Source organism: Gymnodraco acuticeps, unplaced genomic scaffold (genome assembly GCF_902827175.1).
Source record: "Gymnodraco acuticeps unplaced genomic scaffold, fGymAcu1.1, whole genome shotgun sequence".
NCBI lineage: Eukaryota > Metazoa > Chordata > Actinopteri > Perciformes > Bathydraconidae > Gymnodraco > Gymnodraco acuticeps.
Genome location: NW_022990276.1, coordinates 2,077,701 through 2,096,443, shown reverse-complemented (window position 1 = coordinate 2,096,443; position 18,743 = coordinate 2,077,701). Strand labels below are relative to the sequence as shown.

The window sequence follows — 18,743 nt, the reverse complement described above, 5'->3', positions numbered from 1 at the left end:
ATTGAATGTTAACACTAGAAGTTATGCACAAGGGAAAACTTTTATGTTTGAACACAGTCAAAGTATTTTTGTATTTTTGTAAAATTGAGGATATTCGCACTATTCCATTTTGATTGTATGTTTTTGATATGAATTATGTACTATGCAGAGTTCAGATGAAGAACTCATTGATTTCAGTATTATACACACCTTTTAGGTGTGTAAGGAGGGACTGTTAGAAATTAAAATCAATGTTTTGATGGCATAATGTACCTTAAATGTACCTTCAGTTTAAATGCTGTTTTATACTGAAAAACCAGAAAATTATTGTGCACAACCAGTTAAGCTTTTATTCTGAAAATCCTTCATCTCCGGTTAGCATGTGGCTAGTTTACCATTTCTTATAGAGGTTAATTTAGTAGCGAAATGACATGGAGTGATGCACACCGAAACCTACTGATTTTAACACTGCAACTATAGAAGTATTATTATTGCTGAATATTAAATGAAGGTATAGTTTCTTTGAATAAAGTTATTGTTTACAGACATGGGTAAGATGTGACAACATCCGGAATGACCAGAAACCAAACCAGCCGTGAAGTATTTTCTGTATTTTTTAGAATATTAACTACAACGTTTAGAATGTGTTAAAGGAAAAGTGATGAAAGACAATATGAGGAGAAGAGGCGTGTTTAAGTATATATTGAATGTACAATGGCTGAATCCTCTGTTTAAACGTAACAACGGACATTAAGATGTGGAGGGCCGGCCCGCAGGGAGGAGCCTGCAGAAGCTATATAACAGCAGCACCTGAGCGGTTCGGCCTCTTTTCTCTGCTAGCGAGGGCCAGAGACAGCTGCTTTTCTGTCGGACAATATCCTGTTTGTGACTTTACCACGCTTTTTATTAATTAAAGTACCAATTTGAAAACATCTCAGAGACTCCATTTAGTCTCCTTTTTAAGCTTCTCTTTCCTGGACGCGAGAATAACCATCACAGTTAACAGGTGATATGATCATATTTGCGCACCCTCATCAGGATCCTAGCAGTGCTGTTCTGGATGTTCTGGAGCTTCTGGATGGTTTTCTTAGGGATCCTGATGAGGAGTGCATTGTAGTAGTCCAGCCTGGAGGAGACAGAGGTGTGGACAAGTTTTTCGGCGTCAGACAGTCAGTGTGGATACTATATATATATATATATATATATATATAGTTGGTTGAAATTGCACCTATAACCTCAGGCTGTTTATCATCTGTTTTGCAAATGCATTTATTTTGACAATTTTCAGAATGTTAATGCATTTCTCTACGCTAAAATAACATTTGGAGGTGTTGTTATTTATCATGCAATGGTTTTACTCGTCCACGCCACCTGAAATAAAATCGGGATGAATGTGGCTCGTGAACAAAAAAGTGTTTAACAATGCTGCTCTCTGCTCGTACATTCCATCCATCCATCCATCCATCCATCCATCTTCTCCCGCTTATCCGTGGTCGGGTCGCGGGGGTAGCAGTTCCAGCAGAGAGCCCCAAACTTTATTTTCACTGGCGACATCAACCAGCTCTGACTGGGGGATCCCAAGGCGCTCCCAGGCCAGCAAAGAGATATAATCCCTCCACCTGGTCCTAGGTCTACCCCTTGGTCTCTTCCCAGCTGGACGTGCCTGGAACACCTCCCTAGGGAGGCGCCCAGGTGGCATCCTAACTAGGTGCCCGAACCACCTCAACTGGCTCCTTTCGACGCGAAGGAGGAGCGGCTCAACTCCGAGTCCCTCCCTGATGACCGAACTTCTCACCTTATCCCCAAGGGAGACACCAGCCACCCTGCGGAGAAAACCCATCTCGGCCGGTTGTATCCGCGATCTCGTTCTTTCGGTCATGACCCATCCTTCATGACCATAGGTGAGGGTAGGAACGAAAATGGCCCGGTAGACAGAGAGCTTTGCCTTCTGGCTCAGCTCCCTTTTCGTCACAACGGTGCGGTAAAGTGACTGCAGTACCGCAAACATACACAACGAAACCATTTAAAAGCTGGAAATATATACATGGGATGTCACTATGATAATGTGAAAGTTTGATTGAGGTAGCATGGGATTTCATTCTGATAAGGCAAAAGTTGTATTATAAATATAATACAAATATATATATACACATTATGTACAAAAATCAGTTTTTTCTGTCTTTATCTGTGCCACGCTTCAAAGCGGTTTCTGTCAATACGACACAGAGGGCAACATCACAGGTTCGTCCTCCTCCATGTCAAAAAACAAGCTTAAAGCTTGACTCACGTTCAGAGTTCTCTTCATCATAGTTGAATCTTCAAAACTCTAAATCTATCTAACTATATCTAAATTCTCAATGTTTGTCTGTCACTTTACTTCAATCGCAGTCTCCCGCCGTCCCTCTTCGTCTCTTTTCGTCTCGTTTCGTATCACTCCGTTTTCCATGATTACCTCACCCCCTCCCTGGTAAATACATCCTGTTGAGCAGAATCTACAGTTTCCAGTATTTTCCGTTTCGTAAAATGATAAAATACGGCGAAGATATTAAAATATGTGCTTCCATTATTCATACTTCTGAAATATATCTGTATTAACTTGATATCATCGTATGTCCGTGTTTATTGGGTCTTTTTGCATGAAACAAAGACTGGCATATAGTTTCAAGCCAGTACTTGCGACAGAAATACACATATACATCCTGTTGAGCAGAATCTACAGTTTCCAGTATTTTCCGTTTCGTAAAATGATAAAATATGGCGAAGATATTAAAATATGTGCTTCCATTATTCATACTTCTGAAATATATCTGTATTAACTTGATATCATCGTATGTCCGTGTTTATTGGGTATTTTTGCATGAAACAAAGACTGGCATATAGTTTCAAGCCAGTACTTTCGACAGAAATACACATATACATCCTGTTGAGCAGGATCTACAGTTTCCAGTATTTTCCGTTTCGTAAAATGATCAAATACGGGGAAGATATTAAAATATGTGCTTCCATTTTTCATACTTTTGAAATGTATTAACTTTATATCATCGTATCTCCGTGTTTACTGGGTCTTTTTGCATGAAACAAAGACTGGGATATAGTTTCAAGCCAGTACTTTCGACAGAAACACACGGCAATGTTGTCCGGACTGTTGTTTTTATGCGGCACCGGCTTGAACAGGTCATGTGATCTGATCACGCCGGCGTGACGGTCGACTCCAAAGGGTTAATATTAAATACATATAAGTATTTTTACAACTTGTATTTAGAAATACTCTGTTGTAATTATTGATGCATAAATGTGTTCATCCATTCAATGTGGCATCTGCTATAATGGGGTTAATGTATGATATTACTTAATAATACAATACATTATAATATATGATATGATAATTACATTTTAGTTTTATTTATTTCTTATTTCATAGTTTCTCATTATTATTATTTGTATCATTGCAAACAGACTAAGTTCAACAACACCCAGTTGTCTTTGTGTATTTTGTGAATGAAGCGCCATCTTATGGTTAAATCCTGTAATTGAACAAATGGGGAAATTGGGCAACGCCCTCTAGCAATTTGGCAACACCCCCAGCCACTGGCATCCGCTGGGTTTTTGACTGGGACACACCCATCTGAGTCTGATCTGGAGTGCTTCATCTGTACCTGTTATAACACCTCACCCCTCACATCAAAGGATCTCGAACAAAAGGGAGGCGGGACTTAGCTCATTAACATAATTGTACCCCCTCACATCAAAGGATCTCAAACAATGGGAGGCGGGACTTAGCTCATTTGCATACTTGGGGGCGTGCCACCTGTCACTTTTCATGCATACTAATATGACGAAAGCGGCATGTGTAATACTACTTATAATCTACAATAAAATCTCGTTTAAAATTGTGTTACGATGTCTAAAGTAACTGATAAGTCATGTGTTTCCTGCCTGGCCGCAGAAATCTTTGCCCGTGTATCATTACCCTCTCTCGTCTGGGCGGTAAGAAAAGAGCCCTGAGTGCAGCAGCAGCCAACCAAGTGCTGACTGTTGCTACCTGAAAAGTACTATGCCGCCGAAACATAATTTCAGCCAATCAGCGTCGTCAGATCTGATGGTCCAAGGGCTACAATTTCAGCGCCCGGCCCAAGGCAGTCTGTGAGTTGTTTTGACTCTTATCCAAGGAGACAAAACAGGGAGCTCTCATACACACTGGAAGCTATCATTAGCAGCTAATATGAAAACTCAGTTTTTGACATAAAAATTGAATTATTGATCATCAATAATTTTTTTCAAAGTGACAGACACATTGGATTAACCTATGGATTAACCTTTAGCCGCGTTTTTTCTCGTTTTAATGCCATTGAACACAACTTTTGATCAGAATAACAGCAAAAGCTACCTAAAGCTATGTCGTGTGATGTCTGTATTTGCTTCCCCTGTCGCGAGTTCTAATCACTCAGTGATGATACTTATATTTCTAGAATCTGTGGAATCTCAGCTTGTTAGCATAAGCTTGTTTGTGCATATCCGATCAGTATATCGATCGATTTATACCTAGAGTGCGTTAGTTTTTTTTCGCTCAGGGCTCATTTAGCAAAAGGTTAGCTTCTTGTGAGACTTGTGTTTTATTTCGGTAAAAATTGTTCATATCATCAGTTAGCTGAGTTTCTTCCTGTTAAATGAGTATGACACATGAATAGTCTATTACATTTTAACAAGCCCTGAGACTAGGGTTGGGAACCGAAACTCGGTTCCGGATGAGAACCGATAAGAAAATGCCGGGTATCGGGTACCCATACAAAATACACAATGTCGGTGCTTAACGGTTCCTAAACGGGTGACGGCGGACTGGCCATCTGTGTGTTCTGGAGAATCACAGAACGGCCGGTCGTGCTTTTAAACGGCATCATGTAAGTTGCGCTGACAGGTGACAGAGGTCCACAGTTGCCCCGCAGCGAGGCTCCCCCTGCCCTCCCGTAGACAGTTCACGAGCTCAGTCATTTCATAACACCAAAGATGGATCGCGGTAAACGCTCTAAAGTGAGGCTCCACTACACTAAAAAAGAAAAAGACAAGGCACAGTGATGCCTGTTAATAGCTTGCCACAGGCATAGCTCAGTGAAAATAAAGCACAGCTATTGTGCAATACATTTGTATTGCATGTATATTTTTTATTTCTAAAAATGTCAGTTAAAGCTTAAAAGAATAAAGATATTTTTGTAATCTAAACGTTTGACCTTTTTCTTTTACAATTTTGGAATCTAAACGAGGAATCGATAAGAACCGGAATTGATAAGCAGAACCGGAATCTGAATCGGAATCGATACATTTCAAACGATACCCATCCATACCTGAGAAAAAAAACGGGGGAAAAAAAGCCCCTTAAAGGTTAAATGGGAATTAAATAATTTGAGTGTTCCCAAAGCCCCGTTGTTCTGCAGTTTGTGTGGGCCTACTGTACTGTTGCACAGTTTATACTGTAGAAACTATGTCCAGGACAAGATATTTCGAAGTTTTGGAAGATTCATAGCTAACCACACAGAAGATTATGGAGGTATTGATCAGTCTTCCCATATTTTTAAGCCTCAAATTGTCCTCCCCCCCCCCCCCCCCCCCCCCCCGTCTAACATCACCAGAAGTCAGAATTTAAGGGGTCATTTCTCAATTTTTTTTACCGGGGGTGGCATTCCCCCGGAACTCCCTAGTATTGTTTGGTCACCATTTCCACAGCCCCACCTAAAATATTTTACAGCAGCCGCCACTGACCGCAGCCGTAGGCTGGAACCTGAACCGAGCAGTCTACAAACTGAGACGGTCTGGTCTATGGAGGTGTTCTTGTTTACATCACCTGGCGCAGCTCGTGAGGTGTTCTAGCAACCCGCTAGCAACATGCACAGCTGCAATAAGCTACAAGCTAATTAAACCGAAATTGAGCCAGAACCTTTTCTTTTTTGTTTTACCATTTATTGAAGTGATTGACATTTCAGGCTGAGAGGACAATGGCCAGTTAAATATGGTTGATTAAGCTTAAGCATATCCCTTTTACACTGTTGTATTTAGTTAATTAAGGTGTATTGTAAAATGTCTGGTTTCAGTGTTGGGTTATACTTAGCTTCAGCCTCTCGTGTCATATCTGCTTCCAAAAAAATGACATGTCAATAGTCCAAATGCCAAACTCAAGGCTTATTCTGCAATCCACTGACTTCACAGTGAATATGTCCAATTCTTATCTAAAGTGTATTGTGCTTTTCCTTAAACACACATTGCCAAGCAATCTCTCAATAAGATTTCCATCAAAATAAGACACACAAACTGTAGCTTTTACCAGTTAACCTCTGCATAGATACGGGCTATTTGAGAAGTCTTGTCAACTACAAACATTGACATTAGTTGAAAGACCACTGTTTTGCTCAAAATGAGATTAAGTACCTGATAAGAGAGTGATTTATGACCCCCATTAACCTTAGTCCCACCTCCAAATCCCTTTGATGTGGCACATGTTGTAGTATCCCCTAGTAAGCCATTATAGTCATTGATGATAGTATGACTTGTTTCGGTAACCTGTTGTGGTTGTAATGCCCTCTATAAGGATGTTGCTCAATAGGGGGTGATAAGACTATTGCCCCTTTGATGTGACACCTGTTGTAGTATCTCCTAGTAAGCCATTATAGTTAATGATGATAGTATGACTTGTTTAGGTCACATGTTGTGGTTGTAATGCCCTCTATAAGGTAATGTGCTTTAATAGTGTGTTAATATTACGTATTGACTCTTTTGTGGTAATATAAGGTTATATCAAATTTAGGTATGTCTTTTGAAGTTGTATAGGTATAGGTAATAATACTTTGACCTTGTTTGTGTTAATTTGGGGTTAAAAGGGTAATCTTTGCTAGTTTATTTAAAACAAATCATTTATATGAGGGGCCGTGGAGGCCAACATTCAAACTAACCTCGTGCACACACTACTGAAAACATCTGGCCTTGCACACACACTACTGACATACTCTCACATTCACTACTGAACACCTCACACACACACACAACTGAAAATTAAACCTCACACACATACTAATGAAAATTAAGCTCACACACACACTATTGAAATCTTCTTACATTCACTACTGAACACCTCACACACACACACACACACACACACACACACACACACACACACACACACACACACACACACACACACACACACACACACACACACACACACACACACACACACACACACACACACACACACTACTGAACACATCTGGCCTTGCACACACACTACTTAAAACATCTGGCCTTGCACACACACTACTGAAATACTCTCACATTCACTACTGAACACCTCACACACACACAACTGAAAATTAACCTCACGCACATACTCTGCAAAACATTTTACCGAAAGATTATCAGTAGGGAATGTGCATGTGTTTCACCTATGTGTGTGAGGGGGATTCTTGCTGTAATGGAGCATTGTAATGAAACGGAAGTAACAAAGAACAATGCTGCCTTGATACAGTAGGTGGCGATAATTCTCGTCTACTCTATTTGGAAGTCGCCATTAAAGAAGAAGAATGAAACAGAAGGTCCAATTCAGCATGGATTTATAGAGAAACAGCACCGCAGCCGTAGGCTGGACCCTGAACCGAGCAGTCTACAAACTGAGACGGTCTGGTCTATGGAGGTGTTCTTGTTTACATCACCTGGCGCAGCTCGTGAGTTGGCCTAGCAACCCGCTAGCAACATGCACAGCTGCAATAAGCTAACAAGCTAACTAAACCTAAATTGAGCCAGAACCTTTTCTTTTTTGTTTTGCCATTTATTGAAGTGATTGATATGTCAGGCTGAGAGGACAATGGCCGATTGATGCAATGATTGATTGCAATGATTGATTGCAATGGTTGATTAAGCTGTGTACTTCTAGCCAACAGATATGTCAGCATTAGTTAGTTAACAGTAGGCTAAGTAAATATAGGAGTAACCAGCGACGTGCAGTCAGGGGAGGCAGGGGAGGCAGAGCCTCACCTGTCATACTCCAATGTAACGGAAAAACAACTAAAGAAAAAGTAAATAGTAATAATAATAAAATGTCTCCACTGATCTGTGTTGTAAATGTGATTTATGTATGATTCCAATCGCTTGTTATAGTCAAAATCAGCAAATTTGCAGAGCTCCGCTACAACTACGGGTAGCGATGAGAAGTGAGGCAGGGACGAGCTCTGCCTCTCGTAAGCCCACATTAACTTGCTGGAACGCGGGCACTAATTTAACGCGGGCACTTATTTTGTGAGCGCGCCCAAGCCAGTTACTGTGGGGTAAGGTGAGGCCCAGATGAGATCTGCCTCACCTCAGAATGCGTCACCACACAGAAACTGGCTGGAAAGCGGGCCCTAAGCGCATGCCTTCACCATCTCACTGTATGTCACCAATGTAATGTTTGTAGATCCCTTTATTACATTTATCCTCGGCATCCATAGTCTCTAAATAACTTATTTCACGTATATATGATATTTAGGCTCGCTGGTCTCATCATACAACGGCAATGAAAAAAGCACCAGGGGAGGCAGCCACAACCTCTGCCGCACTTAAGGGAGTGCACGTGAGCCCACAGGTTCTTGTTGCTACTGTTATTCTACGCAGAGACGGTAGACGCAAACAACAAACAAGACTTTTGAAACTACAGGAAGATAAGGAGGACTTTTACAAAAAAGTAATAGAGATTATTGTCCAGAAGGATAGCATGGACTTCATCTTCAAGACCACAATTGTAATGAAAATGGGATCTTACTAGGAAAGAACAATCCAATATTTACATGTTGGGTATCCTTTTGTTGAACGGTCTGTTTAAAATGAATCGAAGCATCAGACTAAAAAAGCTTTTGAAAATAACCGAATATTTCGATTAAGGTGAAAATATAATATTTGTAAATCTGACTCTGAAAGAGTCAGTGCCTCACCAGCCACGAACCTCACCGCACGTCACTGGGAGTAACCAATGTACTCAAGCCTGATCCAAATAATGCTAACCTATGTTTGTTGCTCCTGGTCTGCACTTTTTACGTTACTACGAACATGAAACTATTCAGCAAAACGTTCATTAATAATCAAAATTATTGAGTTTTTGGGATAATACTCGAACCTCCTGGTGGACACCGGTGGTCAGGGAAGCCGTCCGACTGAAGAAGGAGGCCTTCAGGGATTTGTTTTCCCGGGGGACTCCCGAGGCAGTTGCAAGGTACCAACAGGCCCGAAGGGCAGCAGCCTCATCCGTGGCCGAGTCAAAGCAGCGGGTGTGGGAGAAGTTCGGAGAAGACATGGAAAAGGACTTTCGGGCGGCACCAAAGTTGTTCTGGAAAACTGTCCGACACCTCAGGAGGGGGAAGCAGGGAACCATCCAAGCTGTGTACAGTAAGGATGGGACGTTGTTGACCTCAACTGATGGAGTGTTAGGGCGTTGGAAGGAACACTTTGAGGAACTTCTGAACCCGACAACTCCGCCCTCTATGTTAGAGGCAGAGCTGGAGTATGACGGGGGATCAACACCAATCTCCCGGGGGGAGGTCACTGAGGTCGTTAAACAACTCCACAGTGGCAAAGCCCCGGGGTGGATGAGATCCGCCCAGAAATGCTGAAGGCTCTGGGTGTTGAGGGACTGTCATGGTTGACACGTCTCATCAACGATGCGTGGGAGTCGGAAACAGTACCGAAGGAGTGGCAGACCGGGGTGGTGGTTCCCCTTTTAAAAAAGGGGGGTCAGAGGGTGTGTGCCAATTACAGAGGCATCACACTACTCAGCCTCCCCGGGAAAGTTTACTCTAAGGCAGTGGTTCTCAAATGGGGGTACGCGGACCCCTAGGGGTACGTTGGAGTACTGCAGGGGGTACGTGAGATTTATTTTATGTTAATGAAAAAAACAACATAAGTAATGCATTTAAACAAACTACTAATAGTAGATTAACTACTTTATTCAAAGGTTTACAGTAATTCTGGATAATAAAATGGGAAAATAAACGGGGTGCTCTTTTTTCCTCTCCCTCTCCTGACAGCCCGTCAGTCTCGTGCAGCTCGCTGAACCTGTAATAAGTGACCCGACAGTAAAGAATAAATATATTTATAACTAGTTTAGCTAGTTCCAGAGTAGATAAACTAGCTAAGTGTGTTAGGTCTAACTCAGTGTATTTAATTTTGTTCCACTCAACGGTCCGTCACAGCGGCGGAGCTGTGATCATGCAGAGCTGCGTGTTCTCCGTCAGCAGCAGCTGATCTGATCTCTGATCTCTCTCTCGCGTCCGGTTAGACTTCACTCGCTTTTATGTCCAAATCGATCAGATCTAGCTAGTTCTAGTTAATGATATGACTGCCTGCTTATCAAAGGACACCTAAACAATAAGCATTGCTTGGCAACGGCGTGTGGCCGCAGAGTATAGCGCAGCATTATGCATAATGTTTATATGAGGGGTCAAAATCCCATGCTCATAAAATGCTCTTATATTTTTTTCTCTTCATTCCCCACGCCCCAAAATAAATAAATATACCAATTTTAGAAAAAGTAAGGAAGTTTGAGCATTGTGGGTTTTATATTAACAGAGTTACACATATTTCAAAACGCGAAGTGTAATAACTGAAGGTTGCCTCCCTGTCAGAATGACAAAGATCCTCAGTGAAGCATAAGCCCATGTTTCTCACTAGATTGTAAGTACAACTTATTAAAAAGATCAGTTCAATGCAACTAATGTCGTCTTAGTGTTATTGCATGATGTTAAAATTGGTTTGCCATGAATTTAGTGATTGATTGTAAACATTTGAAATGTAGCATTTAAGTGTTTCTCAGTTACAATGTTGTTGTTTTAATAAATCAGACAATGATGGTGCAGCACTGTGCTGTACCTCTTTATATAGGCATTTTTTCCGTAACAAATAGTTTTTGCGCTGATCAGGGGGTACTTGGGAGTACGCTTATCCGGTTTACATGTGTTTTGTAGACTTGGAGAAGGCGTATGACCGAGTTCCCAGGGAGTTACTGTGGGAGGTGCTGCGGGAGTATGGGGTGAGGGGGTCTCTACTCAGGGCCATCCAATCTCTGTACTCCCAAATTGAGAGCTGTGTCCGGATCCTCGGCAGTAAGTCGGACCCATTTCCGGTGAGGGTTGGCCTCCGCCAGGGCTGCGCTTTGTCACCAATCCTGTTTGTAATATACATTGATCGGATTTCGAGGCGTAGTCATGGGGGAGGGGGTCTGCAGTTCGGTGGACTAAGGATTGCACCACTGCTTTTTGCAGATGATGTGGTTCTAATGGCTTGATCAGTCTGCAACCTTCAGCACTCACTGGATCGGTTCGCAACCGAGTGTGAAGCGGCTGGGATGAGGATCAGCACCTCCAAATCTGAGGCCATGGTTCTCAGCAGGAAACCGATGGACTGTCCACTCCAAATAGGGAATGAGTCCTTACCCCAAGTGAAGGAGTTCAAGTATCTTGGGGTCTTGTTCTCGAGTGAGGGAACAATGGAGCGTGAGATGGGCCGGAGAATCGGAGCAGCGGGAGCGGTACTGCAATCACTTTACCGCACCGTTGTGATGAAAAGGGAGCTGAGCCAGAAGGCAAAGCTCTCTGTCTACCGGGCCATTTTCGTTCCTACCCTCACCTATGGTCATGAAGGATGGGTCATGACCGAAAGAACGAGATCGCGGAAACAAGCGGCCGAGATGGGTTTTCTCTGCAGGGTGGCTGGTGTCTCCCTTAGGGATAAGGTGAGAAGTTCGGTCATCCGGGAGGGACTCAGAGTTGAACCGCTCCTCCTTCGCGTCGAAAGGAGCCAGTTGAGGTGGTTCGGGCACCTAGTTAGGATGCCACCTGGGCGCCTCCCTAGGGAGGTGTTCCAGGCACGTCCAGCTGGGAAGAGACCAAGGGGTAGACCTAGGACCAGGTCGAGGGATTATATGTCTTCGCTGGCCTGGGAGCGCCTTGGGATCCCCCAGTCTGAGCTGGTTGATGTGGCCAGGGAAAAGAAAGTTTGGGGCTCTCTGCTGGAACTGCTACCCCCGCGACCCGACCACGGATAAGCGGGAGAAGATGGATGGATGGATGGATGGGATAATACTTGCATACAAATCTATAAATGCCTTCAGGTTTCTAAAATATATAATATGTGGTAAATTCAACTGTGGATCCAGCAAAGATTCGCATTTTTGCTTGATTTTAGTTATTGATTTTTTGCTGTCACTTAATTTATACTTTTAATAATACTTACCTGTGTGCCTCCTCTGCAACCAGACTGTATTTAAACTCTTAAGTACCAGTTATATCTACTTGAAACAATAAATAATAAACTACATTTATTGGTATATCAATCTTTATTTTTGGGGCCTCTTCTTTTAAATTAAACTTTCCGTCATTAAAATACAGTAATAGTATTGTTTATTTAAAATTAAAATAAACTGAGCCACTTATAACACAAGCATTTATTACACAAATGTTCCCCTCTCATATTCACAGTGTGGATCAATTGAGACAGCGTGGTATCCAGAGAGCTGCAGAGACTTTGGGAGGAACCTCAGTGTGATGGATGTCCTGTCTGTGGGTTTGGCCGGAGAAGACTGAGGTGGAGCGGTCTTTCTCTGGGAGGAGGACCAGGCCTGATGAAGAAAACCACCAAACTGCATAAGTGAGCCCATACTGTTCATACAACTTTCACAAACAAATGATGGTCCTGTTTGACTACACACTATTCAGTGTGCAGATCCTTGTGTTCACAATAAAAGTGTAGTTTCTAAGTGAATGTCCTGTATTGGTCTTTAATCTCATATCAGCTTTTCATTTTCTTCTTGCTCCTCGGAGAAAACGGTGTGGCAGTTGTGTCCTTCAGGTATGTCCTTTCCTAACAGAAATGACAAGAAACATAAAACCTAATTATTGCAGAGCAAGTGTGTTATTTATGAAAGAGGTTTGTTTATTAAGCGGCTGTAGAACTAATATATCTTTTATTTTAATGTGTTTTTTAAATTCATCACCTTGTACGACAAAGATCATCAGATTATGAATGAACAGTCTGCAGTTAATCAACATTAAAATATATGTTATTATTAAAATAATATTCAACTGTTATCAGAACTTAGTGTAAATGTAGTATCATGCTGTTCGGTTGTCTCACTGCAAGAACCACTTTTACCATGTCTTTTACAGACATTATGTAGAGACAAATGGTAGCTATTCTCACAATATAACATAATAATTGCCTTCAATACATTGAAATGTGAAAGCTGACAAAAAAATCATGTTGCTTAGTAAAATCGAAAGTAACTTTTTACAAGCAAGGAACACTCAACTTCTCTGATGTCAGTATTTAGTAATGTTTAATGGAATGTATATCAGTGTATTATAGTTGTTACTTTATCTATTTAAACCAGAACGTCTCTCGATTATTTGTACAGTATGAAAGGGGTCTTTGTACCTTTGACTCCATGATGAAGTTCACTGCTTTTAGGAATATAGGTCTGTCTCTCGTGTTCAGCATCCTCTGGTCTGTCTGCATCACCTGGAAACTTTAAACAAACAGATATACAGTATATACATACAGTGGGGCAAAAAAGTATATATATATGTAAAGTAACATGTGTTGGTCACAGACTTTTTTACATGCAAACGTCATGTCATAATTTGTTTGTTATCCTGATACAAAGTGCTGGATATCACAGCCCTTACTGTATCTTATCAGTTGGATTGTGTATTATTGTATAGTTGGGGTCCTTTTTATTTTACTGTTATTTTGGAATCTCTTTTCATGAGACATTCAAATTATATATTTGTCCTATGCCATATTCACATTCATTTGTAACACACACGTTAGGGTAAAAGACAAACATCTTTAACACATAACGTCATATCTAATATTTAAACAAATCATTTCCTTGTCCCTAAAGCATTGACTGAGCCATTTTTCATCCTTAAATGCAGGCATTAAGTTACATGTTCACGTTCTGCTGCCACAAGTCGGTTTCTCCGGTGTACTGACAATAAAATGCTAAGTAAGTATTGGTAATAATATTAATAAAAACAACAAGATTTGGGTTTGTTCGTTTAATATGATGAACGTTAACCAGTAAGCTTCAATAATCAACTCCAGCTCAACAAACCATATTGCAAAATCTACGTTAACGTTATTTCTGGAACCAACGGGAAACCCTCATAGTTATCTCAAACACATTGATAAGAGTAAAGGGGTGAACTGGGACTTGTAAAGAAATGAATCCCCCCTCCTATCGTTCTCTGTCATGTTGCTACAAAATATAATCTTATCTGTTTTATTGAGAGAAAATACTTCCTCTAGCCCCTATAGCTGCCTGTTTTAGATGCTATTGTAAAGTAATATATTTTCTAAGCTAATTCTGATTCTTAACAGATCTGTTAAGAGGTCAGTTCGTTCTGTTAAGAACTCAGGCACTCAGGAGGTAGGACCCAATTGCACTACCCGGGAGACAGAGGTAAAGTATTGGTAAGATACTTTATTTTTCCAAAAAACAGCAAGATGAACAAAAAATGGTCACTAACTAATCTCAGGATGAGATGACAACAAATGAGAACAAAAGGAAAATCGCTCACGTAGTGAGGAACAAAACTTTTCAAGAGCACAGAGAGCATAGACCTGACCATGGCAAGAGACAAGACAAACTGACACTGAACACTGGGAGACAGGGGAATTTAAACACATGACAACAAGACACAGGTGAAAACAATCAGGGGTGGGGCTTGTGATGATGAGCACAGGAGACACACAAGGGGTACAGGTGAACACAATCAGACAATTAGACACACCAGGGAAACTAACAACAGGGAGGAAAACACAGGGAGAAGGACCAGACAATATACAAGGAGGAAAACATGACAGGGAGAACAGCAAAACACCCATAACAAGACATACAAAACTAAAAACGTGACATAACACAAGAATCGTGAAAAACACTAAAAAAAAAGGTTTTTCGGATTTCATAATTGCATTAACACCATATCCCTACATGCATTGCGGCTAAAACATCCAATCAGCGAGCTTAAACCATAGCTGAGGATCTTGGGTAATCAGTTCAGTGGCTGTGTATTGCAATGATGCTCGAAATGTCCTACGTCTGTTTCCGGTTATTTTTATTTTGAAATTCAGTTCCTGACGGACGCCAAAAAAGCCCAAGATTATGGAATCAAACAAATAAATAAAAACAAGGATAATTGTGTGTTATTGGTGAGTAAATAACAGTGTGTTATATAGAAAATAATAACAAATTAGAAGGAAAAAAAGATTTTAAAAAATACAGATTTCAGTATTCTGAGGCTCTGAGCCCCATTTCTTAGATTTGTACAGCCTCTCTGTCAATTATTATTATCCTTACTGTGAGAAAGGAACTAGATTATCTGAAAAGATTACTTATTTTTTTAAAACAACACTGTGGACACCTTTCAGAGACATAGTTGCAGGTAAAAACTCAAAGACTCCCCTCTGTGTTCATAAGTGCAGCAGGGTGGGAGGGGGGTAGTGTGAGGGGGGTGTGTGAGGAGGTTTGTGAGGGTTTAGGGCTCTGACGTAGGTGCAGCAGGGTGGGTCTTATCACCCCTAATTGAGCAACATCCTTATAGAGGGCATTACAACCACAACAGGTGACCGAAACAAGTCATATTATCATCATTGACTATAATGGCTTACTAGGGGGATACTACAACAGGTGTCACAACAAAGGGGCAATAGTCTCATCACCCCCTATTAAGCAACGTCCTTTATGAGGAGGGCAATAAAACAATAAACAGCTAAACAAGTCATACTATCATCATTGACTATAATGGTTTCATCGTTGACTATAATGACCTACTAAGGACACTATGACAGGTTTTCGAATCAAAGGGGCAATAAAGTCTTATCACCCACTATTGAGCAACATCCTTTATGAGGGGGCAATAAAACAATAAACAAACAAGTCATAAAAGATAAGATGGTCAAAGGTCAGAGATGTCAGAGTGACAGGTGCCACATCAAAGGGAGGTGGGACTAAGGTTTATGGGGGTCATAAATCATTTTCTTATCAGGTACTTAATCTCATTTTGAGCAAAACAGTGGTCTTTGAACTAATGTCAATGTTTGTAGTTGACAATTGTTCTCAGATAGCCCGTATCTATGCAGAGGTTAACTGGTAAAAGCTACAGTTTGTGTGTCTTATTTTGATGGAAATCTTATTGAGAGATTGTTTGGCAATGTGTGTTTAAGGAAAAGCACAATACACTTTAGATACGAATTGGACATAATCTCTGTGAAGTTAGTGGATTGTAGAATAAGCCTTGAGTTTGGCATTTGGACTATTGACATGTCGTTTTTTTGGAAGCAGATATGACACGAGAGGCTGAAGCTAAGTATAACCCAACACTGAAACAAGACATTTTACAATACACCTTAATTAACTAAATACAACAGTGTAAAAGGGATTAAGGTATAAGGAGAGAAAGCCATGCACGTCCTTTATTGTACTGTAAATGGGACCATAGATTACTGAAGGTACATCTTGCTGTATATTAAAAATGTGTTTTTAAACTACAAACTCGTTAGGAAAATCTTTAAAACAAATTGAGATAATGAACATTTAATAGACTTTTGTTAGCTTATCTTTTCAAAACCAAGGGTTGCCACTTAATTTGCCCTCAAGCTAATGCAATGTTGTGAAACGTTTCTGTTTATTGACATTAGCTGTTTGACTGTGGTTTATATATCTTTTTTTATGGAAATGTCACCCCTGAAACGCCCGGGTAGTTGGGTTGAGCTTAGCCCTGGCCCCAGGACACGACACCCTACAGATCTCCGTTACACACCAGAGGACCACCAGAGTCACCCTGAGCAGGAGAGAGACATCACTTTATTCCCTTCACCTCGTTCAATATAACCTCATTGTATGTGCCGTGTAATTGTTTGAAAATACCTGACAAGCATCCATGCCTCCCTCCAGGTATCCAGCGCACACCATGCGGTCAGTGATCAGGCCGGGGTAGGAGCCATCGCAGTCCTTGTGAGAAAGGATGGGGACTTCCACACACTGGAGGTACAATGGGTTGAACACTGCAGATAAGAGCGAGATAAAATGATTAGGAGGGACACAAAAAACACCCCAATTCAGCCTTATATCATGTGTTAAAATGCCCCTGCGTTTTCTCCTCCCTCCCCACCTGTGTCTTGTTCATGTGATTAGTGTTGTGTGCATTTCAGTTCTGTTTTTTCTATCTGTCATGGTGAGATTCTTAACGTTGTTGGAAGGGTTTACGTTCTGAGTGACTTTATGGTTTGCCTTGCCTTAGTTTTGACTTTGTTTGCCTGGCCTAGTTCTGGAAATAAAGGATTCCTGCTTTCAAACCTATTTTCTGCATTTGGGTCCTGCGTACCTTGCCCTCCAGCCGTAAGACCTTGGTCCACATTTTAAATAAGGTGCACAGATGATATAACCACGGGGTGTTGCGCTACGATTGGGCCGAAGTGGGCAAACACAAAATGAGGAGTGTGATAAGAAAGTACATTTGGTTTGAAACTGAGTGCCAAGACTGTGAGGACACAGATTGGGTCAAGAGAAATAGGGGGGAGAGAAGAGGAGGAGGCGGGGGGGGGGCGGTCAGGTGAGGGGGACGAGCACTGTGGGGCTGCTGGGATATAAATTTGAGCCGAGGTGTGTGTCCAGGAGTCTTCTGAACATTCACCTGACACCATGAAACTCCTGGCTCTGCTGCTGCTGATCGGAGCTGCTGGTAAATACACAGTAATACAATAGTGTTCATTTTGTCAGCTATTTTATTATTTAGTCTTACTCTTAGTCCTGTATCAAATGTCCTTGTTAGTTTTAGTCATATTTAGTCACCTTCATTCTGTTTTTATTTAGTCAAGTTTTAGTCGACTAAAATTCTGAGCATTTTAGTCTTATTTTAGTCAAAGAAAACAGTAACTATTTTAGTCAAGATTTAGTCGAAGATTTAAAAGTCTGAGCATTTTAGTCTACTTTTTGTTAATGAAAACTGTTGACATTTGAGTCTTTTTTAGTCATCAGATTATATAGAAAACTTCAGTCAAACTAGTCCAGCCAAAACCAACAATTTGTCATTTTAGTCAAACTTATTTCCCAATAAGATTATATTTTATCCTTATTTGATGAAAAACACAGGTTGAATGATTAAGAATGCAGCTTTGCAGAGATTATCTGGTCAGGTTTGTGGTGCTTTTACGAGCTGTGTTATGGCCACAATGCTTCCCTTCTGATAAAACAATGCATTCACTTTTTTTCTCCGCCTCATTGTAGCAATAATGGGCCCAAAAATTGCCTTGTTTCTTTCTCCCAAGCAGTGGTGGCGTTAGACTTTTTCATTTTCAGTCATTTTGAAGGACAGGATCGTAACATTTCGGTCATAATCCATTATTACCCGTCGGGTCTGTACACAACTCTTCACTCACTTGCGCTGAGGGGTGGGGGGGATATTAGACAGCATGATATGATGATCTCCGCGCTACGGGTTCTGCATGTATGCAGTGAGATGTCATATCCAAGGATTAGAGACGGTTGGATGCTGCTGTTTTGCACATTGCAATACATTTATTTATTATTATTTATTTTGTTATGATTAGAGACGGTTGGATGCTGCTGTTTTGAGTATTGCAATATATTTATTTTCACTATGTTATTTATTTATGACTATCTTTAGGCTCAGCAAAGATTTGATATCAGCTGTTGCTGACTTTTTAGTTAATACTGAAATAGATCCCTGCTGGCT

The 18,743-nt window shown here is 41.0% G+C and overlaps 1 long non-coding RNA gene across 1 annotated transcript; it reads right to left on the bottom strand.

The window, feature by feature from the left end:
* Positions 1 to 12,354: 12,354 nt before the first annotated feature.
* LOC117549609 lies at positions 12,355 to 17,019 on the bottom strand. The gene is made up of 3 exons (XR_004569505.1): positions 16,916 to 17,019; positions 13,420 to 13,510; positions 12,355 to 12,846 (listed from the first exon to the last, which is right to left on the bottom strand). It is a non-coding gene; the product is annotated as an uncharacterized LOC117549609 (long non-coding RNA).
* Positions 17,020 to 18,743: the final 1,724 nt, after the last annotated feature.